Consider the following 22,481-nt stretch of genomic DNA (forward strand, 5'->3'; position numbering starts at 1 on the left):
AGAGGGAAGTTCTCTCTCTGTGTTCATGTATTGGAGTTTAAAAGAGTAGAATTTTATATGAAATTATAAATAAATTAAAATATTTAAATAAATTAATTAATTAAAATAATAAATTAAAATTAAATAAATTAATTAAAATAATAAAATTAAATAAATTATAGTTCAGAAATGCTGCTCCTCTCATCTTTGGGAACGCCAGGAGAGGGAAATTCTCTCTCTATGTGTGTAGGAGTTTAAAGGTATAGAATTCTATAAAAAACAATAAATAAATTAAAATATTGAAATGAAGAAATAAAATTAAAATAATAAAAAATAAGAATAAAAAAATTATAGCTCAGAAATGCTGCTCCTCACTCTTTTGGGAGTGCCAGGAGAGGGAAGTTCTCTGTGTATGTGTGTTGGAGTGTATATAATTTTATATAAAATTACGAATAAATTAAAATACTTAAATAAAGGAATTAAATTAAAATAATAAATAAAAATAAATAAATTATATTTCAGAAATCGGTTATAGCTCAGAAATGCTGCTCCCCACAACTTTGGGAGTGCCAGGAGAGGGAAGTTCTCTGTCTGTGTGTGTGTGTGTGTGTTGGAGTGTATAGAATTTTATATAAAACTATAAATAAATTTTAAAAATTTAAATAAATAAATTACCCTAATAAATAAATAAATAAATAAATAAATAAAAATATATAATTAATAAAATTATTCATATACAAATTTAATCTATGAGGGACACAGTGAGATGGGGACATTGATTGCAATTCCCAGCCAAGGGATGAGCTGGTGTGGAGCAGCTCAATATTTGGAAATGAACAATCTGAGGCACAGATGGGAGAGCACATCCCTCTCTTTTAACCAACTTTTTCCTTCTCATTCCCACTTTTCCCTCTTCTCAGCTTGAGGATTTAGCTGTGAAACCAGGCTCAGAATTTCTGAATTTTTGGGGTAAATTCTGTGTCCGCTCGGGCTTCACTCAGGGACAAACTCCCAGTTGTGGTGTTGGGCTGGCAAGGTTTCAGCAAACTGGAACAGAAAAGAAATCTCATGTCTGGAAATTTCCCATAGCATAGCAAAATCCAAAATATTTGGGAATGCATCTCCCCTTCATTCTAATTTGCTCTTTAAATAAGACAAAACTCCTGGCTGCCCTGACTCTGCTGGTGCTCCAGGCAGTCCCACTTGCACATATTTAGATTTATACATTAAAATATAAAATGTATTCTCCCCAGGCAAATAATCTGTAGATGCTATAGGGTGAAATTAGCCTCTTTGTGCAATGTCATGGCCCTGTTTCCTGGGGAAATAAGTTCAAGAATCAGGTTTCTGGGGCAGACATGGAAAGAAATTGAAATTATTTCTTCTGTTTTATCAGCAGTGGCTCCTCCCTCCCATCACCTCCACTCCAGACCCTTTTTAAGAATCATTGAATTCCTGATGGGCAACCAGACTTAGCTGCTTGTTTTTCTTATATTCAGTAGATTTATAACTCAAGCCATGAATTTTAGTTTTTATGAACATTTTAGGCCTTGTTCCTTATATAAAACGGGAGTGGATAAACCCCTGCTCGAAGCTAAAGGGAAATTTTGGGGTCCAAAGACACTGAGATGGCCCAGGAGCTGTTCCAGCAAATCTGAGAGGACAAAAAGTGGCTAAAAAGGTGCCAGAGATAAATCTGAAATGGATGCACTGAACCATTCCCATCAGAAAGGAAAAAAACAAATGGATGCTCTGAGGAAAAGCAAGGATGAGGAGGGAGGCTGGGAATCTCTCAGTTTCACAAAGTGACTGAAATTAAATAGTGACAAATTCAAACTGTTTTATAAAGCCATTCTTTTTCCACCAGTATTTAATTAAAAAAAAAAAAAAAGGAAACTAATTGCTTTTAGAAGTTAATGAGAACTTTGCCAGTCTAGAACAGATTAGATACTTGTGTTTTTAATAACCATACACAGAATTATGGGCGTTCATTGTAACAACTTTGGAACTGAGCTTAGGCTCCATAAGGTTTGGAATGAAAAGCAGCAGCTCAAGAGCAGGGAAAATCCAGTGGGAAGGACAGATTTGGGCTGTCCAAAGCTGCTAATTCTGGTCACTTCTGGGGGAAAATGTTGGGGAAGTCTGGAGTGGCCCAGTCCTTGGATGGCTCCTCCAAAGGACTGAGAATTTCCCGCTGGGAAATAAAAATGAAGGGGAGAAATGGGTGTGGATGGCTCCTGCAAAGGATTGAGCACAGAAATTCCTACTGGGAAGTAAAAATGAAAGGGAAAATGGGTGTGGATGGCTCCTGCAAAGGATTGAGCACAGAATTTCCCACTAGGAAATAAAAATGAAGGGGGAAGTGGATGTGGATGGCTCCTCCAAAGGATTGAGCACAGAAATTCCTACTGGAAAATAAAAGTGAAGAGGGAATGGATGTGGATGGCTCCTCCAAAGGACTGAGCACAGAATTTGCCATTGGGAAATAAAAATGAGGGGGGATGGACGTTTGCCCTTCTCACGGCTGCAGTCCTGCAGTGTTCATGGCAATTTTCGAATGTGTGGCACTGGGTAATTCCTGTCCAGTGCAAATGAGAGCAGAGGAAGGGGAGCAACAACACACAAGGCCAGAAGGAGCATCACTGGAGGGCTGGGCACAAAATCCAGCTCACTCAGCCACAGATCTGCGCCCAAACAGGGGCTGTGGCCTTTTTCCTCCTCAGGAAATGAATTATCTGTGAGCCTGGCACTACCAGAAGTGAATTATCTGTAAGCCTGGCACTACCAGAAATGAATTATCTGTGAGCCTGGCACTACCAGAAATGAATTATCTGTAAGCCTGGCACTACCAGAAATGAATTTCCTGTGAGCCTGGCACTACCAGAAATGAATTATCTGTGAGCCTGGCACTACCAGAAATGAATTATCTGTAAGCCTGGCACTACCAGAAATGAATTATCTGTGAGCCTGGCACTACCAGAAATGAATTATCTGTAAGCCTGGCACTACCAGAAATGAATTTCCTGTGAGCCTGGCACTACCAGAAATGAATTATCTGTGAGCCTGGCACTACCAGAAATGAATTATCTGCAAGCCTGGCACTACCAGAAATTAATTTTCTGTAAGCCTGGCACTACCAGAAATGAATTATCTGCAAGCCTGGCACTACCAGAAATTAATTTCCTATAAGCCTAGCACTACCAGAACTGAATTATCTGTAGGCCTGGCACTACCAGAAAGGACTTTTCTGCAAGCCTGGCACTACCAGAAATGAATTATCTGTAAGCCTGGCACTACCAATAATGAATTTTCTGCAAGCCTGGCACTACCAGAAGTCACAGAAGTTTGTGAGGTCACTCCCAAGCCATCCTGGCTGCAGATTTGTGGGGCACAGCCCAGGCTGGTGTGAGATTTGGGGTCACCACAATAAAAAATAAATAAATAATTTCTTTACTGTCCCCAAGGCCAGTGCAGGCAGCCCCTTTGTGCTCCTCAGCTTAAGGGAGATTTAAGGAATTGCTGCAAGCAGCAGGTCAAACCCATTCTGGGATTAATGGCGCTGGTGTGGCTTTAGTGAGAAGTTTGTTTTGGTTGTGTTTGAAGTGGCCTCTCATCTCCTGTGACAACAAACAGCAGCCCAGGGGGTGTCTGCAGCCTGGCAGGTGCCTCAGCTTCCCCTCGGAGCTGCATTTCCATCCACAAAGGATGGGGAGGATGGGGTTTGACAAAAAAAAGAATGAGGGAGAGACGGGAAAACAGGAAGGGAAGTGGAAGGGAAGAAGGGAAAACACAAAGGGAAATGGAAGGGAAGGGAAAACATGAAAGAAATGGAAAGGGAAGGGAAAACATGAAATTGGAAGGGAAGAAGGGAAAACAGGAAGGACTTTGGAAGGGAAAACAGAAAGGAAATTGGAAGGGAAGAGGGGAAACAGGAAAGAATTTGGAAGGGAAGAAGGGAAAACACAAAAGAGAATGGAAGGCAAAGGAAAATATGAAAGAAATTGAAAGGGAGGAAGGGAAAACAAAGGAAAATGGAAGGGAAGAGGGGAAACAGGAAGGAATTTGGAAGGGAAAACATGAAGGAATTTGAAAAGGAAAATAGGAAGGATATTGGGAGAGAAGAAGCGAAAGTGGAAAGGAAACTGGAGGGGAAGAAGGGATAACAGAAAGGAAATTGGAAGTGAGGGAGGAAAAACCAAAGGAATTTGGAAGGGAAGAAGGGAAAACAGGAAGGAAATTGGAAGGGAGAACAGGAAGGAAATTGTAAGGGAAGAAGAGAAAACACAATAAATTGAAAGAGAAGAAGAGAAAACACAAATAAATTGGAAGGGACGGAGGGAAAACAGGAAGGAAATTGGAAGGGAAGGCTCCACTGCTCTCTGCTGCAGATCTACAGCTGATTTTAGAGAGTGCCCTTCCCTTCTGAAATGGGAAAGGAACTGAATTTCCAAGAGGCCTGAGACAGTTCAGTCACGTGCTTGCCTTCATTTGCATGTGAGAATAATTATTGAATGAGGAGTTAACCAGGGGAGGTGTTAATGGAAAAGCCACAATCAGTGTCCAGTGCATTCCATGTTAGTAGAGATGTGGTGAGGCTGCTGAACCAGGGCTGGTTGGAGGTCTTAGGATAGAAATCACTGCTCAGAAATACCATATTTATTTCTTATATTATTAATATATAACCCAATAAATTTATAATATAAGAAAATATAGTTTATAATGTATAGTATTATTTATAGTATTATATGAATTTTTATTATTGCTTAGCTGTCAGCAACAGGGAACTCTCCATCCATACTCGAGTCTGGGGTAAAATGTTTAAGAGGTAAAATGTTTAATCCATAAATTATTGCTGGGAATCAAGAAAACTCTGCTTGACATCTGAAATCACAAGGAGGTTTTATTCTCTCTAAGGAAAAAAAAAAAAAAACACTCTCCAAATTATTTAAAGCTTTTTTCTCTGTGCCAGTGTTTGCTCTTGGTTAGGAGTGACTTTGTTCCCTCAGGATCTTCCTCTTTTAGAGGAGCTGGCTCTTGGTTTAAATTGCAAAGGAAATGTCTCCAGGTGTCATTCCCATGGATTCTGCTCTGGATTTTGGGTATGGAATCGATGTCCTTTGGCCACCTCCCTGCTCTGAATTTTGGGTATGGAATCGATGTCCTTTGGTCACCTCCCTGTCCCTAGATCAGCTCTTCAACAGCATTGCCTTCAGCCCCAGGAGTGATGAGCTCTGCTGGAAATTCACTTTTTCGTTTCCTTCTTACCCTGAAATCTCAATGGGTTCAGAATTCCCTCATAGTTTGGGTTGGATGGGACCTTAAAAATCATTTAATTCCACACCTTCCACCATCCCAGGGTGCTCCAACCTGGCCTTGGACGCTTCCAAGCACCCAGGGGCAGCCACAGCTTCTCTGGGAAATCCATTCCAGGGCCTCCCCACCCTCATAGAGAAGAATTTATTCCAAATATCCCATCTAAGCCTGCCCTCTGTCAGGTCGCAGCCATTTGTGGAATAACAGCAAGCACAACAGCAATCTCTGCTTTGCCTGGCTGGCTGAGGGAGCTTTAAAAGCCCCAAACAGGACAGAACTCCCTTGGGAAGTTGCAGGGCTGTGCAGCAGCTCCCTCCCTGCCTCCTGCCACATTGCATCACATCTGAACAGGGCTTTTTGCATTATATATTAGCAGAGATTTGTCCTCAGATACCCTCGTCTGGAGAAGACCATTTTTAAATCTTTAATAGGGCATTAGAGCAATTTGCCTGTGATTTAGCTCTAAGTGGGCAAGGAGAGTGGTGACAAACGAGGCCCTGAAATTCTTTGAATATTCCATGTTTTCCTGGAACTGTGAGGAAAATGCTGCCAGAGAGGTCTTGGCAGGTTTTCTAGGTGGCTGGCCAAGTCTGAAGCAAACGTGGATGGTTAACAGGCTAATGCAGCTCTGCTTCCAAGCTCAGACATATCGAACATACGCTTTTATTTGAGAAATCCCACCACATGGAGGAGCAAACGCAGTGCTGATGCATCCTCCTGAAGGAAAATGGCAAGGGGAAAACCAGTGTCATCTTGCCACCATAAAATAAAGGTTCTTCTGCCCTTGGATTTTAGGGACTTGGGGCTGTCAGCTGAAGGAAATGAAACCCAGTGGCTTTCCCACGAGGGCCCCTTGTTAATCAGGAATAGCTTATAGAGCAATAGTTTGTGTCTGAGGGAAGAGGCAGAAGTTGTTCAAAGAATGGATTTCCGTTGCCAGATTGACTTCTTGTTGTTGCCATGCGAGTAATTAAAACTGGCAATTAAGCAGGAAAGTGATCAAATAAGCACTTGGGGGCTGCTGCTGCTGCACTTGGCTCCACGCGGGACCACCCGTGTGGGTCAAACAGTGACAAGGAGGGGCTGGTGCTGAATGATGCCAGGTGAGGGTGGCTTTGGGAGGGGTTTCTCTGGGAATTGGTGTTTCCTGCGGGAAACACGAGTTTGGGTTTCCTGGAGATACCAGGTGAATGAAGGTTGGCATTTTAATTTTGTTCCTTGCTCGTGGGGCTTGTCTCGTTTTATTATCGATGGGCAAAGGCTGCACAGGTCCTACCTTTAGAGTGAAACCATTTATTTTTCTTTGTCAAGCCCTCGGTGCAGGCCCAGAAGTTCTGCTGTGGACTCCCTGTGGGGTCTGGGATGAGTCACTTATTTTCCTTTGGTTCTTCTCCCTGCCTATAAAACAGAGGTCCCTGCTCCTCCTGAGGGAGCTGTGAAGGCAGAGGAGCTGATCCTGAGTGAGCTGTTCAGAGGCACTCACGTTGGAATTGCAAGGATCACGCTGGGAAGAAATGTCTCTGATGGGCTGCCTCTGTGCTGACACCTCTTTTAGCTTTACACTGATAAGATTTATCACCCAAAACTATTTTTGTGCAACCGACTCGAGACCGTTATCACAGCACATTAAAAATCCCAAGTAAGGTGATTCGTTAGTGTAGCGAATGAGCTGAAATTCAGATTTTTCTGCCTGTTTTCTCCACGTTGCGTCTCCTGGAAGCGTTGAGGCTGTCTCTGTGCATTGTGGGCAGGAGGAGCTGCGAGTTTGGGGTGGAGCAGAGCCTGCAGGGCGGCGATGCAGGAGGGCAGAGGGGCAGCGGGAGCTGCTGCTCCTGCCACAGACACTGAGCAGGGTCTGCAGGCCCCCAGCAGTCCTGGCACTCATCCTGTCTGTCACGTCCCTCTCCAGACCTGGCTCCCCGTGCCCAGAGCCACAGAGACTCCATTTTCCTTTCCCCTCGCTTTGCCACCTTTAAATCCAATCGTTTTATGCCTTTCTCACCTTTATTATTTCAATTTTTCCCCATTATCCAGGGAAGGGTGGGGTTGGGGCTCAGGGAGAGCCCGTTGGCAGAACTGAAGGGTGAGGGGGAAATCCAAGCACCACTTTTCAATGCAAAATCTGTTGGTTTGGAGGGGAAAGGTGCTGCTGGGTGAAAAGGATTTGGAGGTGGTGAAATGGGACTGGGATGATTTTGAACCACCCTCTGTCCTCTCTGTTGAAGAGCAGGGGATCGGAGGAGGGTGACAAAAGCGATGTGGACACTGCAGCTTCTTCCAAGGGCTCCCAAGCCTCCAGGGATGGGGTAAGTGTTGTCCTGATGGTTCTGTAGTTTTGCAGAATATTGATTTTTATCAGTGATTCGGTGTGGAGTTGATCTGCAAAACAGTGGGACTCAAATTAGAAGTTTTTGGTTGGCAAGGTCACCATTCTGGAAATGTCCAAATCATGACAACTTTGCCCAGTTTTGCTTTCCACTCTGAATTTCACCTTTCCTCGCATCATTTCAATTCTTAATTTCTATTACTGAATGTTTTCTACTCCCCTGCAGATATTTTATCAATTTGGAAACTATTCTCATGTACGCTGTCCTTACAGCTGAGCTGTAAGCATTATTTTAAAGATATTTCCTAAATGATTTCTGTTCACTCTGCCCAGAGTGAAGTTATTGACTGCTCTCAAAAAGGCCTCAAGGTTTTATATTTAATGCTAAAGTCCCTAAAGCTTCCTCCCTGGCTGAACATCCCTTCTCCTGTGTGTCTTCCCCTTTGAATTGCTAATTCCAATTGATCTGAGGGGAAAAAAAATTATAATAGTTTGTGTTTACTCTATTTCTGCTACAACAGCACCTGCCAAGGTCTCTCCTCCCTTTGATCCTGTCTCCATGATTAAATTCATTCTTCCTTTCTGTTTTCCAGCTTCTCTCTGCAAACTTTCTCTGCAAGAATTTCCTGCAAGCCATGTCCCTGAGAGGATTAGCGGGGGGGATACCAATTTTATTTATATTTATTTATAAATGGACTGCAGAGACTTGGCCCCTTTTTAAATATGAGAACAATTTTCAGGCCTCTTTCTGTTGTGGTTATTTCACTCCAGAAAAAAAAAAACAAAACCCAAACCCAACAAACCACTGAACAATAGAGAAATATGAGAAGTTGTGGAAACCCCTGAAACTTTCTCTGTTTAAATTTTGAATTCCTGGTGCTCACAGGGCCAGGTGATGCTACCAGTTGTGGCTTTTTTGTGCAGTGCCTGGCCCAGAGCAGCAAGTTGAGTTAAATGCAAAGCTGGGATCAAACCAAACAGAATGACGCCTCTATTTATTTTTATTTTTATTTTAATTTTATTATTATTTTTTATTTTATTATTATTTTTATTTTATTATTATTTTTATTTTATTATTATTTTTATCTTATTATTTTTGCCAGGCCTTTACCATTTTGGAATTTGAGTGTTTGCAAAACGGGGTTGCTGGACTCCAGTAAATGAAGTGTCTGGATGTCGGTGGTGATTCATAAAAGCAATTAAAAGAGGAAAGTGCTTTTCCTCTGAGCCTAATGTCCTGGTTGAGGATGTCCTTAAGTGAGTGTGAAGTGCTCAGGCGGTGGGCAGGGGATGGGAGCGCTCCTGTTCCATGGATCCATTTCCAGCAAACTCTTCTTTATCATGTGCTGCTGCTGCTGATTAAAACAATTTTATTTATTTTTATTTTTTTTTCTCACAGAATCCCAGAGCATTTGGGGTGGGAAGGGAGCTCTGGAGATGGCCCAGCCCAACGGCCCTGGCCAGGCAGGGTCACCTGGAGCAGGGACACGGGGACACAGCCAGGTGGGGCTGGGGTGGCTCCAGGACAGGGGGAACCAAAACCTCCCTGGGCTGTTCAGGCTCTGCCGCCTCCATGTGGGGAATTCTTCCTCAGGCTGAGGTGGAACTTGAGTTTTACTTTCCTTTTCCTGTCACCAAAACCAGTGTGGCACCCTCCTCTGACCCCTGCCTTGGGGATATTTGTGTGGATTTAACTACTGAATATTGTTTAGCTTCTGTTTTCAATATTGCAAATATTTCAATATTTCAAATATTCCTACAGCTCCATCACTTAGTAACTGATGTATTTCAAAATTTGCCAGATTTCAGGGTGAAACCTCAAATCTTAAGAAATTTTATATATATATATATTTTATATATATATATATGTGTGTATATATATTTATATATAATTATATATATGTAATTTATGTATATATATGTGTGTATATATATATATTTTATATAAATTATATATATGTAATTTATGTATATATATGTGTGTATATATATGTGTGTGTATATATATTTATATATAATTTATATATGAAAATTATATATAATTTTTATATATATTTTATACATATATACATTTTATATATTTATATATATTATATGTATATATATAAATTTAATATTAAATATTTCATATCCCATTTCTCCCTTCTCAAATTTGAGGACAATCCTCCTGAGGATGCAGCATTTTCCATGGGAAAAATGCAACATAGATATTGGCAGTGATGGATAATTGAAATTCATCAAACATATTTTTTTTTCCCGCCTAGTGCAACTCCCTGGGCATTTCTGACCCTCCCCAGACACAGAACACCCCATTTGCACAGCTTTAAAGTGATTTTTCACCCTTCCCAACCACCCTGGTGGCTTTTAGGGATGGTTTTCAGGCTGTCCCAGAGCAGGCACTTCCAGTCTCGCCTTCTCCAAGGGGATTCCTCTCTCTTCCTTGGAGTTTGCACAGAAATTGAAGTTGTGCCTTCTGTTGGTTTGCCCTCCCTCCCTGCCCTTGGTTATCCCATCGAAGAGTTTACTGATTTATCATGGATCATTAGGTGGAAGTAACTATTCTTAAAACATCGGGATGGAGACAATAATTAGGGATGTGCTTTTGTTAACACCGCCAGCCTCTACCCTCTTGTACAGTACCCTTGGGTACTAAATAATTACCCACTTTGTGTGGTTATCTAGCTCACTAATTACCCACAAAAATTGGGGTCAGGTGTTAACTGCTTGAAATAAGTATCCTCCAAAGGCTTGGCTAAAGTGTGTAAAGAAATTATGTGTTTGCTACAAAACTTTGGGAAAAAAAAAAAATCAAACATTTTTTTTTTTTATTGGCAGGGAGATAAGGAGACAATGGATGTGAAATGCTCTGTGTGACGGGGGAATCTTGCAGGGTGGTGAGGGACTCAAAGGGAGTGAAAGGATGGTTGGCAGATACAGTCACTCATCCAGAGCACTTCTCCCAAAGATTAGATCCTTCAGGACGCAGGTGTGATTCTTCCCCTGTCTAGGCTGATGCCAATCAGGATTATGCCAGTATAAATAAGAAAATTTGTATCTGTGGATTCCCAAACCGACTTTGCTGCATAATCCCACCTCTTCCATCACCCAGAGGCTTCTGCATTGCACCCAATGATTTAATTAGGGACTCCATATTTATTTCCATGCGTTTATTTTAGCTGTCCCCAGCTCTGTGTGCATGCAGAAATTCATTCTGAGGCTGGTGCTCATAAAACGCAGTTTGCTTGGAGCAAGAATTTGATTCCTGTGCTCAGGGAGTTACCCCAGTGAGTCAAAGATTTCTAGATAGCCCCACCCTCCCCAACTTCCCGAACACTCACACTGCAGCCACTTTCTCTGTGCCAGACCCACACAAGCTGCCTAAGCAGCCAAAATCCCAAGGGGCAATCCCAATCTCCTGCCTCCCCTGTTTCAGCCCCAGGAAAGAGGGAAATAAAGCCAGGGCAGCCCTAAAGCCCTTGAAACACCCGGCACATGTAACAGGGGGATGTTTAACAGCCCTTCTTCCCAACCTGGCTTCTTGCATAGGTGCTCCCTGCCTTCGGTACAAAGAAAAGGGATTTCAGGGGGAGCTGGGAGGTGTTTCTGGCAGTCCTGGTGCCTTTGGGTGCCCGGGTACCCTTAATTCCTGAGCGTCTGTGCGGTGCTCAGCCTAACAAAGAAACTGCCCGCATTTGTCGCTGTATTTTTCGTGAGGTGCTTCCTCTCCTCCACAGCCAGCACCACCTTCTCTTCTGTTCCTACAAGCACCTTTTGAAGCCTGTGTGGGTTCAGGTATTAGACATCACCACCCCCGAGGTTTGGGCAAAGGGGGGGTCCGGGCAAGGTCCCAGGGTGAGGCGTGAGCTCGGTTTTGGGGCTACCTGTGCTCTGCATTGTGCGGAGCATCCCTGGGAAAGGCAGGGCTCGGCTCCTAAAGCACAATGCAGATTTAGTCGTCATCTTTGTCTCTCCCCCCGCGCCCCCCCCGCTCCACTCCCCGCTGATGTTAACTGTCTGTATTATTATTTATTGTTATCAGGGGATTTGGTTTGATCAATGAAGTGTATATGCGTCTGACGGACATTCGGGGAGGAAATGCTTGCAGAATGAGTAACATGTCTGCAGCGGAGGGTGTGTGAGAGGGAGAGAGAGGGAGCATCGCTACTAGAAACATTGACTGATGAGTTCATTTTAAAATCCAAGGGCATATAGCTGGTAAATTAGCACATATTGCAAATATAGTCTGGTGCGAGAGGCAGCAGCGCTGCCATTGAGCGCAGGGGTGGGTGTGGAGGGGAAGGGGGGGTCGAGGAGAGGAGGTTGTCAGCTCTAAAGTCATCACGGGCATGAGCCAGGCAGTCTGCCTGCCTCACTGCAGACGTGGGGCGTGCGATTTCCACGGGCGGCTGCGGACGGGGGGGAGCGGGGGGCACCCGCCGGAGCCAGCGCTGGATTTTATTGTTTTCAAATCCACCGCCAGCCGCGGGGATGCGAGGCTGCAGCCCCTCTGCTCCCCCTTTCAGCCCCCTGCACCCCCTCGGGAAGGCGGCGGCGAGCGGGGTCCCGGGGCTGGTACCCGGCGGGGATGCGGCGGGGCCGGGGATGCGGAGGGGATGCGCCGGAGAGTTTCTCCCGGCGGCTTAAGGGATTATTGGGAAAGGGTGACCGGCAGTGGAGTGTGTGAGAGTGTGAGAGCGTGCGGGGGGGAGCCGGGTCCTTATTCTGTTAAAGATTTAAGTAGGCATGCAAGGAATCTCTAGGATAGTTGGCAAAGGGCGAGGGTGGGGAGCGGGGGGAAGGATCCAAAAGAGTCTGTAACCAGACACTGAAGCTTTCCAGGAGTGAGAGTGTGTGAGAGGGAAGGAGACAGAGCGAGAGGAAGAGAGGGGGCAGTGTGGTCTAGTACATTTTCATCTGGTCGTTGATTTGAGCCTGATGCTTGCTGTCCCTCAACAGCCTCCCTTGCCTGGATTTTTTCTTTCCCCCTCTCCTCTCCTTTCCCTTCTAATTCATCGAAGCCTAGGGGAGCCAGGAAAGATTAAATGTGCTTTCGAAAAGGCAGCCACTTCATGCAGCTATGTCTGCTTCCCCCCCACACCCCCCAGCCACCCCCCCACTCCCCCTTTTTGAAATTAAAAAAAAAAAGAGAGAGAGAGAGAGAGAGAGAGGGGGAGACAGAGAGGGGGAGAAGGAAGGAGGAGGAAGAGGAGGACTATAGTTTAATGATGTCGGGACTGGCTGATCCAGAAGGAGGAAAAAAAAAAAAAAAACAGGAAAAAAAAAAAAAGAAAATATTTGAGCTCCTGGACGAGGAAGGACTTTGGTGAATGGGCTCAGACTCCTGAGGTGAGAAAAGGACGGAGTGAATGATGATGATGATGATGGTTCCGTAATGGTGCCTGTTACCGCTGCCCCCGGCCGGGCGGCGGCGGGGCCGGGGCCGGGGGGGAGCTGCCTTCGGCAGCGCCGGATATTTTGCATTTTTAACCTCGGGCCCTCCGGAACGTTTCGGCTTCTCCCCGCTTATGCCGCTGGGCCTGAAGCGGTTCCAGAGCTGGGTGGAGGGTGCGGATCCGTATTATTTATTTGGGCGGGGGGGTGGAGGGGGGGGGAGAGAGGGAGGAAAGGGAGGGAGGGAGGGAGGGAAGGGGGAGAAGCGCGGAGGGAAGGAGGTGGCAAGCTGGGGACGAAATCCTGCTCTGGGTTATGGCCGGCGTAAATTTCCATTGGCTGGGGGTGCACAAGGTGCTCGGAGAGAGGAGTCGGTGCAGGATGGAGTCCCTTTGTGTGCGTGTGTGCCGTGTGCTGTGTGTGCACCCTCCTCTCCCGGCGAGCGGCTTTTTCTCCAGGTTTTCCTTTGAAGCCCCGGCCGGCGGCTGGCAGGGGAGGGCGGCCGGGGCTGCGGCGCTGCTGCCCGCGCCCTTCCTCCCTCCTCCTCCTCCTCCTCCTCCACCTCCTCCTCCTCCTCCTCCTCCTCCTCCTCCTCCTCCTCCCCGCTGACAGTCTGGGGCTCGCTCCGGCACCGGGCTGGCCCCGGCTCCCGCAGCCCCCCAGCCCCGTCTCTTCATCATAATAATAATAACAACAGCAGCGGCGGCAGCGGCATTGCCGGGCAGCGCGGAGGGCGGCGGGCGAGAGGAGCTGCGGAGGAATTCGGTTCCTTTTCCTTTCCTCCCCCCACCCCCCTAACCCCAACCCCAACCAACCCCCCCCCCACCACCACCACCAGCTCACCGCCTCTTTATTTTTAATTTTTTTTATTTTTTTTAACCTCCAAAAAAAAAAAAAAAATAGGGAGACAGAGAGAGAGAGAGAGAGAGGGAAAAAAAAAAAAAAAAAAAAAGAAAAAAGAAAGAGATGTTTTAAAAATGCAAGCGGCTTGCCCAGCTGCACACACCCGCCCTCCCTCGGCCGCTCCCTCCCTCCCTGGCTGCGCACACACCGCACGCTCGCACCCGCTCGGGTGTCAAACCCCGCCGGGCACCCAGCCTGGTGCGGGCACTGCCCCGGCCCCCCCGGCCCTTCCCGCCGCCGCCGACCGGAGCCTCCCCCGCTTCCGAACGGTGAGTTCCTACCTGCTTTTGTGGCTGCTCGGGGTTCTTCTCCATCCCCGGGGCTGGCGGAGGGGGCGGGGAGGCAGCGCCTTGCTGCTGCTGCTGCTGCTGCACGCTTTGTGCCAGGGGCCGGGAGCGAGCCTGCGGATTCCTGCTCTTATTTCTGCATTCCTTCTCGTTGAAACAATGAAAATAATTCCGTCACTGCCCCAAACTTCCTCTTCGTTATTTAAATGCGGAGACTTTTCGTGTATTTGTCGCAAGCGACCTTGTTGGGAGCTGTAAGGAACCTGCCGCGCCATGTCATTATTATTATTATTATTATTTTTTTTTTTTTTGTATAAACGATTAAAAATGGAATGTATTCTCTCGACAGAGGGTCCTTAGAGAAGCTCTTTCCTTCCACCTGTGTGTCCTGTTTTGTAATCTTGAGCCATGAATTGAACTTGCCTGCTATTCTTTTCCTCTTTCTCCTTTTGATCTTTTTTTTTTAAATGATTCTTATTTTTTGATCCCCGTTGGTTTTGGTATTTTTTTTTAATTTTTTTTTTTTTTTTTTGCAAGGACTAGTTTGTTGCGCCCCTCTCAATCCCTGAGACCCTAACTTGTGATGTTTAGCTTTTAAATCCACGGGTTAGGCTCTTGGGAGCTGTGAGTTGTGCTTTGACATCTTTATTTTATTTTAGAAATATATCCTCTCTCTATGTGTATATGTGTGAGCGCGGGTGTGGATATTTAGAGCCGTATACACACACATACAATAGTGTTTAGAGACCTTTTAAGGAAAAATAAGTCTATTTCTCCTCCTTAGCCTCCATCGGCTGATGTAGGGCGGTGGTTATGGCCATTTTCTGTATAAAAATCGATTTAAAATCAGCGTTCGTACCGCTGAGATTTTTCTTGTAATATATTTTTTTTCCCTTTTTAATGTGTGTGTATATATTCACGAGATAATTTTCCAGCTGATCTAGATATGGGGGTGTATGTGTGTACACACAGGGTGATTATTATATATGCGTGTGTAGATAAGATATACATGATACGGATGCATGTAAATACAGTTCTTGAGGTGTGCATGGCGATCCTCAGACCTATTCATTAATAGAAGCAAATCAAACCATAAATACAGATATTCCAATATGGAGGAATATTAATATCACGCCTGTGGTAAAACAGGGAGATTTTGGGGTTGTTTTTTTTTTTTTGCTGCAGGCCACTGCATAGAGCATCTGAATTTTGATTTTATTTTTATTTTTTTTTCTTTTTTGCCTTTCCACCCCCCACCCTCCTTCTTGAGAGCAACACAGAGTACCCTGAGAGCGTAACAGTAACAGCTCGGTACATTGGTGCTTGACCTCAGCTGAAATCCCAGCATGCCTCATGCTTCCAAGTTTAAAACTGAACGATTAATCTTGGAAATGTGCTCTATGGACACACCAAAGGGGGGGAAAAAAAAGAAAAAAAAAAAAAGGATAAAAAAAAATTAAAAAAAAAAAAGGAGAGAGAAAAAAATTAATAAAAATTAAAAAAAAGCCAGGAGACGGGGTTGGGTTTTATAGGTTGGGAAAATAAAGTGCAGAATAAAATGGTTGCATGTATTAATGGTCGGGAAGTAAAAAGAAATGCTGAAGTTTTCTTTGAGTCCTTTTCTAGAACTTCCAGCTTTGCTGCTTTTCCGGGCAATATGATATGTAAATGATGAATCAGAAATGTCCAAAATGTTTCCTGCTGCTGCTGTTTTTTCTTTATTAGATTTTTTTTTTATGTTGCTGTAAAATTAATTATGGTTGGAACTGTATTTCTTATCTCTGTTCTGCCAGGCAATTTATAATGAAGCTACTGTACCTTGTTATGGCACCGAATTCCTGTTTGATATTTGAATGCAAATGCTTGAACTTAAAACGATGCACCAAAAATGAATTGACGGTGTAACATTTTGGTATTTGAGAGCTTTAGGATACGTTTGCTGGTTCCTGTTGTTTAACAGTTATTGAACTGGAAAAGGTTGCTTGTTTGATTTTGATTTTTTTTTTTTTTTAATGAATTTTAGCTGCTTTTTCTTGCCACTGTAATTACACTGAGCGTTTTACCTCCGAAAAAAAAAAAACGCCAAGAAAGCCTCGTCCTTCTGATTTTCCATATTATTCCAAATGTTGTTTAATCCCAAAGCGAGACGCATTTATTTGCTGCTACCTGCTTGGTAACCGCATTTATTTTCTGTTACCTGGCGTAAATCGCAACCGGGAGCGCTGGAGCCCCGCACCTTTGTCCGGCCATTACCACACCCGCAAAAATTCGCTTTTCCGGGCTTCTTTTTACCCTTTCCCGATGCTTTTAATCTCAATTTTTTCCCCGCTCCGCCAGGAGGGAATGGGGCAGCGCTTTGTCTGCGAGGCTGGGATGGGTCCCCCGCGCATCCCCGCGCATCCCCGCGCATCCCGCGCTTCTCGGGGGGGGGGTCCCCGCGTTGGGAACCCCCCGCGATGTCCCCGCTGTCCCCTCCCCGGGGGTCGCTATTGTGTCCGCGCTGGTTTTTGCGCGGTGCGGGGCGGGGGTTGCGCGGGGCTGCGGCAAAACAATGGGCGGGGAGGGGAAGGGGGGGGAAAAAGGGGGAGGACGGAGCCCGCGGAGGCTCCGCGCCCCTGCGCGCAGCGCGACTGGGAGCAGCTCCAGTCGCTCCCAGTCTGGACTGGCCCGGAGGCATCAGTTTAAAGGGACAGAGCGGCCGCGGGCGCGGCGGGAGCGCGCAGAGCTGCCCCCCCCCAAAAAAAAAAGAAAAATTAAAAATAAATGAGAGGAAGGGATGGAAAATAAGATGGAAAATAAGATGGAAAATAAGATGGAAAATAAGAGAATTTTGCGCTGCTACCCCCCCAGGGTGATTTTCCAGGGGGAAAGGAGAGGAGAAAAGGAGGGAATAGAACGGTCCCGTCCCCCCCCTCCCAACCCTTCTCCTTTCGCTGCTTCCCGCTCCAGAATTCCGGGCACAGAAATTCCGGGCAGGTTCAGGGCGATTTCAGCCACGGCCGTGCCCCGGAGCTGCAGAAATGTCAGCGCTGGTCAAACTCAGTAAATCAGAAATCGCCGGCCGGAATCGCTTCTGTTCGAGCAGACAGAACTCGATCCTGAACGATTCCTGCAGCGATTTTTACCTTCTGCAGACAAAAGGAGGGATATTGCACTCGGGGTTTATTTTTTGTGGCTTTCTTCTCTTAGTGTCACAGAGTTTTTCTGATAATAATTTCGTCAGTTTTCATTATTTTATGTTTTCATTATTAAAAAAACCCCGAATCTGTGGACGAAAAGACGATTTTTTTTTCTCTTACAAGGAAAATAGAAGAGAAAATAAATATTAGGCATTAATTTAATCAATAAATAGAATAAATGAAGCTTATTAAGAATTAAAGATCTTTATCAATAAGACTAATTTTCAATAAGACTAATAATACTAAAATAAAAACCACCAGGCTGGACCAAGTTTCAATTAAAAGTATATCCAATATGCTGCCACCGTATTTAATATAAAGCATTGCTAAATATTCTGTGCAATATGTGATGCAAATAATTAAGAAGGAGAAAGAGAAGCAAATGAGGTGTGGGATTTTTTTTTAAAATATAGTTATTTAAAAATTGTATATATATCTTGTAACTTTTGCAAAACTCTGTGTCTGGGAGTTCTGTCTGAGCAGCAAGTGGAGCTTTGAGCTCGGTGACTTTGACCTCGTTGTGGCCGAGTTGGAACTTGCTCTCCCAAGTTGAAAGGCACAGGGGTTTGGTGGCAGGAAAAGGTAAAAATAAAAGGTCCGAGGCATTCTGCAGTTTTCCATTGTTGCTCTTTTATTTCCAGGGGTTTAACAGGACCTAAAGTTGCACAGTGCTGCAGCTACAAAACAGAAAAAAAAAAAAAAAAAAGAAAAACGAAAAAAAAAAAGGAGAAAAAAGGAGAATACTTTTACTGCCTTTCTTCCCTGAATCATTTCCAAGGTACTTAAGGATTTATTGGGCCAGATAGCAAATTGCAGTTGAGATGCTGAGCAGTGGCCAGTGCTGATTAGATGATTGATTAATTCCTGATCGATTTCTGATTCCGAACCCAAATCACATTAGAAATGCTCGATATTAAAATGCAGTTTGTGCCGAAATCTGATTGCAAGCTCTTCACAGAGCCAGTTGGAAATACCACTATATTCCTATTTTTTGTTGGATTTTTTAACCCTTTAAGGAAGCGCTTGGCCGTGCCTCAGCGCTTTTAGAGCAATGAAATTCTTGTTCATAGGAGGTTTGTGCGCAATCCCCGCAATAACAGGAGACCCTGCAACTCCCAGAGCATGAACCCCACGTTCATCCGCACCTCCGAACCGTTCTGAATTTTATTTTTCCTCCTTTTTCCGCCCTAAATTTCGCTCCCTTCTCCGCGAGGAGCTCGGGGGGAAGGCAGGCAGGGTTGAGGAGTTCAAGGCGTGGGTTTCCCAAAGGTACAATTCCAGCTCTGCACGAGGCTGGAGAGGAGCCTCGGTGCCAACTGTGCCGCATTCCTGCTGCCCTGCCCTTTTCCCAGGGCTCCCAAGGAAAGAGCATCCCAGTTCTTCCTCACTCTTGGGAACACACACATTGTTTCAATAATCCAGGCAATAAATGCTAATTAGTAATGCTTAAGGACCCTACCAGTCAGAGTAATTATCATAATTTACCTCTTCCTTGCTAAAAAAAAAAAAAAAAAAGCTTTCCTCGCCGATTTTCTATTTTTTAATTTTTTTTTTTAAATGGTGTTTTCTCCCTCTTTTTTTTTCCCCCTCTGGAAAGAATTCCTGGTTGGATTAGCAATAAATATATAGCTTTGAGACAGGCACATGGAGCTGGAGCTGAGCATGTGTAAAAGATTTTCCCACACATCAAAATTTCTTTAAAACCTGAGATTTTTTTGCCTTGGCCTCCCCTGTGCGCTCTCCCCTCCTTCCCCAGCACCACCAAAAACCACTTGCAGAGGGAGAACAAAGGAAATCAGCAACTCCAAAGGCATCATTAACTATGAAGAGCAACGGCAAGACAGAGTGTGATATGACAACATATTTCATGGCACAAAAGTAGAGATAATTAAATAATTCAGTGGTATTCTTAGCTAATTAGCACGGAGATCTTTCAGAAGCCATCAAGAAAATGGATCTCATCAAACCTAATAACACGTGGGGTTTCCCCAAGATCCTGTGTTTTCCAGCATTGCTGCTGCTTCCCCACCTGATACTGTAACACCAAGGAGTTGCACAATTTAATTGGGCTCTTCCTCAGGATAATATTTTCCATGGAAGGGGATCAGGTATTTAGAGGAAATGAATATGCATAGCTGGAATTTTCAATATTAGTCAATAGCAGAGGAGAAGCCAGATCTGTTACGAGGGATCCTTTTAAAAAATCAAATTTTCAGCCAGGAGCCTCTCTTGGGTTCATTGCATGGGGCTGGCATTTGGAGCTGCTGGAGTCCAAGACCTTTTTATAGAGTTAATTTGGGTTCTGGATTGGCTGGTTCCAGCTTTTTTTTTGGGCATTGAGAAACATGTGGCCAAGTTCAGAGGAGGTTTGGGGTCTCTGGTTTAACCTGGGCTCTCATTCCAAGGCCAAAACCAAACTGGGAAAAGCTCCATCGTCATCTGTGGAGTTGTTTTAGGTCTTCAGTAGGATGGCTACAACTCTCATGCCATGAAAATACATTTTTCCTCTGGATTCATGAGTTTTTTACCTGGAATCAGCGGCTGCTGATGCTCCTGAGCTCAATCCAGGTTGGCAATCCACAGATCCGTGGGCAAGGACCTGCAGGGCATTGATCCATCCTGGAAAACGCAGCGAGGCACGTTCCCAGTAATTAGGGGCATCAGGTATTGCTCAGAATATCTCTCTGTGTTATTCAGATATTGCTCAGAATATCTCTCTGTATTATTCAGAATATCTCATTGCTCATATCCTTTGATCTGAATGCATCCCCAAGTTCACGAGGGGCATTTGCAAACTCCCATTCTCTGCCTCTGTGGTTGATGTATTTGGGGTTCCTTTTCCCTCTGCCAAACAAAGGAATGCCTGAAAATTTGACTTTTCCAGCCAGTTAAAAATCTCCTGCTTTAAATAACAGAAGGGGCCGTGCATCAGTCTGGGATTCAGCAATAATTCTGGTTTTTACCCTGGGCCCAGACTGAATTTTCCTCCTGTGTTACAGTTTTGGTGCTTTTCACTCCATGGGTACCCACACGAGTGCTGCAGTGGGGTGAGATCTGACAGTTTGGGATTATTGTTATGCATGGAGGGGAAAAACCTCCAAGCTCCAAGAAAGAACATGGAAATGGATTTTTCCCTGCCCAAAAAGAGGTGGAGACTCACTTGTAGAAGGTAAAAGGAAGGAATAGGAGGGGCAAAGGCACCCAAAAGTGCTTTGGGCAAGGAAGCAAAGCACACCAAGATATTTCTGTCTCCTGGTTTGCAGGGCTGCTGTTCTTTAAGCACAAATTCTTCCTCTCTGGAAATTTCCTGGTTGGGAATGAGGTTCTGACATGCCAGGAGCCCCTCTGGTGTACCCCACATGTAACAATGAAACCCCTGGTACTTCTGTGAACAAGGGATTCATTTTTTCTCTTCTGTTTTTCTGTCGTTCTTACCCAATGCTCTGGCACTGTGTTTGAAATACATGAGGGCATTCCAACCAATTTTAAAAAAATATGTATAATTTCCAGGACGAAAGAGGAATCTCTGCTTTCCTTGGTGAGCCTGCTTGCAATTGTTTTTCTTTAACAGCGCTTCCCACACTGCAGTCAATGAATCTCTAATCTCCTGGACTGAAATGTCTGACACTTCCAGAATCCTTTATTTGCTGCCTCGACTCGCAGAGCTCCACCTACAGCGGTGTCTCAGCAGTGGGCTGGTGGTGGATCTGATAGAAATGTCTGGGTTTTTTTGGGGCTGGGAGGGAGGGAGGGATGGATGGAAGGATGAGCAGGGGCTCTGCTGTGCACCCTTCCAGCCAGGGCTGTCCTCACCAGCAGGATCTGAGGGACAAGGAGTGGATGAGCTCTGGCTGAATAAACTGAGTTTATCCCATGGCTGCTCCTGCCAAGCACCAACCCTGACCCAGCCCCGGTGCTCTGTGCTGTTGCATCCCTCTGGAAGGTGGACAGAAGGGCAAGGAGGAGAAGCTCAGCCCCTGAGAGAAGCCTCCAAACTGCTCCCTCTGGCTGCCTCAAGAAGCTGAACTTGCCCTGGAAGCTGCGCCTGGTGCCCCCTTCTCACCTGACTGCCCTGCTGGTGGCTTCACTTGGAGGGTGGATTCTGCAAGAAATGCTGGGAAGCGTCAGAAATGCTGAGGATTGAGAAGAGTCCTCCCAGTGCGCCAACTCCTTTGTGGATAAAGTCGCACCCACCTGGATTCCAGCTCCTCCAGAACAGCCCACGAGGTGTGGGAAGGATCACAAATTCATCACTGGACTTTGCTTTGGCTTTGGTGTGCTTGTATCATGTCTGAACATGCAAAGAACTTGGTTTTCCACGAGGAATCCAGTAAATGGCACCTCTGTCAATCAGTTCCTTGACGTGTGTTTGTCTCTTTTGCTCACCCCTTTCTCCCCTTCCCACCAGGGCTTGCAGGGCAACTCCTGCCCTGCACGGAGGGCTTGGGGCTGGTTCCTGCTGGGGTTTGGATGCTTGGGAACAGGGTTGGTGGGCTCGAGGAGCACCTCACACACCAAATCTGCCTTTCCTTTGAATTGTGTTTTCGCTCCACCACCATCTGCTTGTTGCATCTCCCTGCTGAAGGCCCAAATAGGGAAAAAAAAATCCTGAAATCTGGATTTTTTTTCTCTCCCCCGTTTGATGGATAATTCAGAGATAACAGCACAGCTTTGGTAGAATTCCTGCTCTCCTTCATTCCCCTTTGCTCTTTTTCTCATGGCCTGACCTTCTGTGTGTAGTTTTGGGGGATAATGTGGATTTTGGAAGATGCTGCTGCAGAATTGTAGCAGGAGGGAAGCCCTGGTTTTGAATTAGTGGTGTCCTTCTTGGTGTCCTTACATCAGCATCCAATTCCTTTAGGAATCTATGAACAGACAGCTTAAAAACAGTGATCAAAACCCAGAAGAAACACAACATTTTGGTTCAATTGCTAAAAGTATTCAACAAGGAGCTGAAGGCCCCATATTCCTCAGGCAGGCAAATTCTCCTTTTCCTTAAGCCATGGCACACGAGCTGGCACTGAAAAGGCAAATCAATCAATCAATCAATCAATCAATCAATTGCTCCTGTTCCCCAGCCTCTATTTTGGGACATTTTAGGAG

The 22,481-nt window shown here is 45.1% G+C and overlaps 2 long non-coding RNA genes across 2 annotated transcripts in view; both read left to right on the forward strand.

The window, feature by feature from the left end:
- Positions 1-9,001, forward strand: part of LOC118695783 (uncharacterized) — an 83,540-nt gene extending 74,539 nt beyond the window's left edge. Inside the window, exons 9-10 of the long non-coding RNA XR_004981584.2 lie at positions 7,520-7,598; positions 8,212-9,001. This is a non-coding gene — a long non-coding RNA (uncharacterized LOC118695783). The remainder of the gene's footprint in view (positions 1-7,519; positions 7,599-8,211) is intronic.
- A 4,933-nt stretch (positions 9,002-13,934) lies between these two features.
- LOC118695665 (uncharacterized) lies at positions 13,935-21,731 on the forward strand. The gene is made up of 2 exons (XR_004981569.2): positions 13,935-14,181; positions 21,198-21,731. It is a non-coding gene; the product is annotated as an uncharacterized LOC118695665 (long non-coding RNA).
- The last annotated feature ends 750 nt before the right edge of the window (positions 21,732-22,481 follow it).

Source organism: Molothrus ater, chromosome 22 (assembly GCF_012460135.2).
Source record: "Molothrus ater isolate BHLD 08-10-18 breed brown headed cowbird chromosome 22, BPBGC_Mater_1.1, whole genome shotgun sequence".
NCBI lineage: Eukaryota > Metazoa > Chordata > Aves > Passeriformes > Icteridae > Molothrus > Molothrus ater.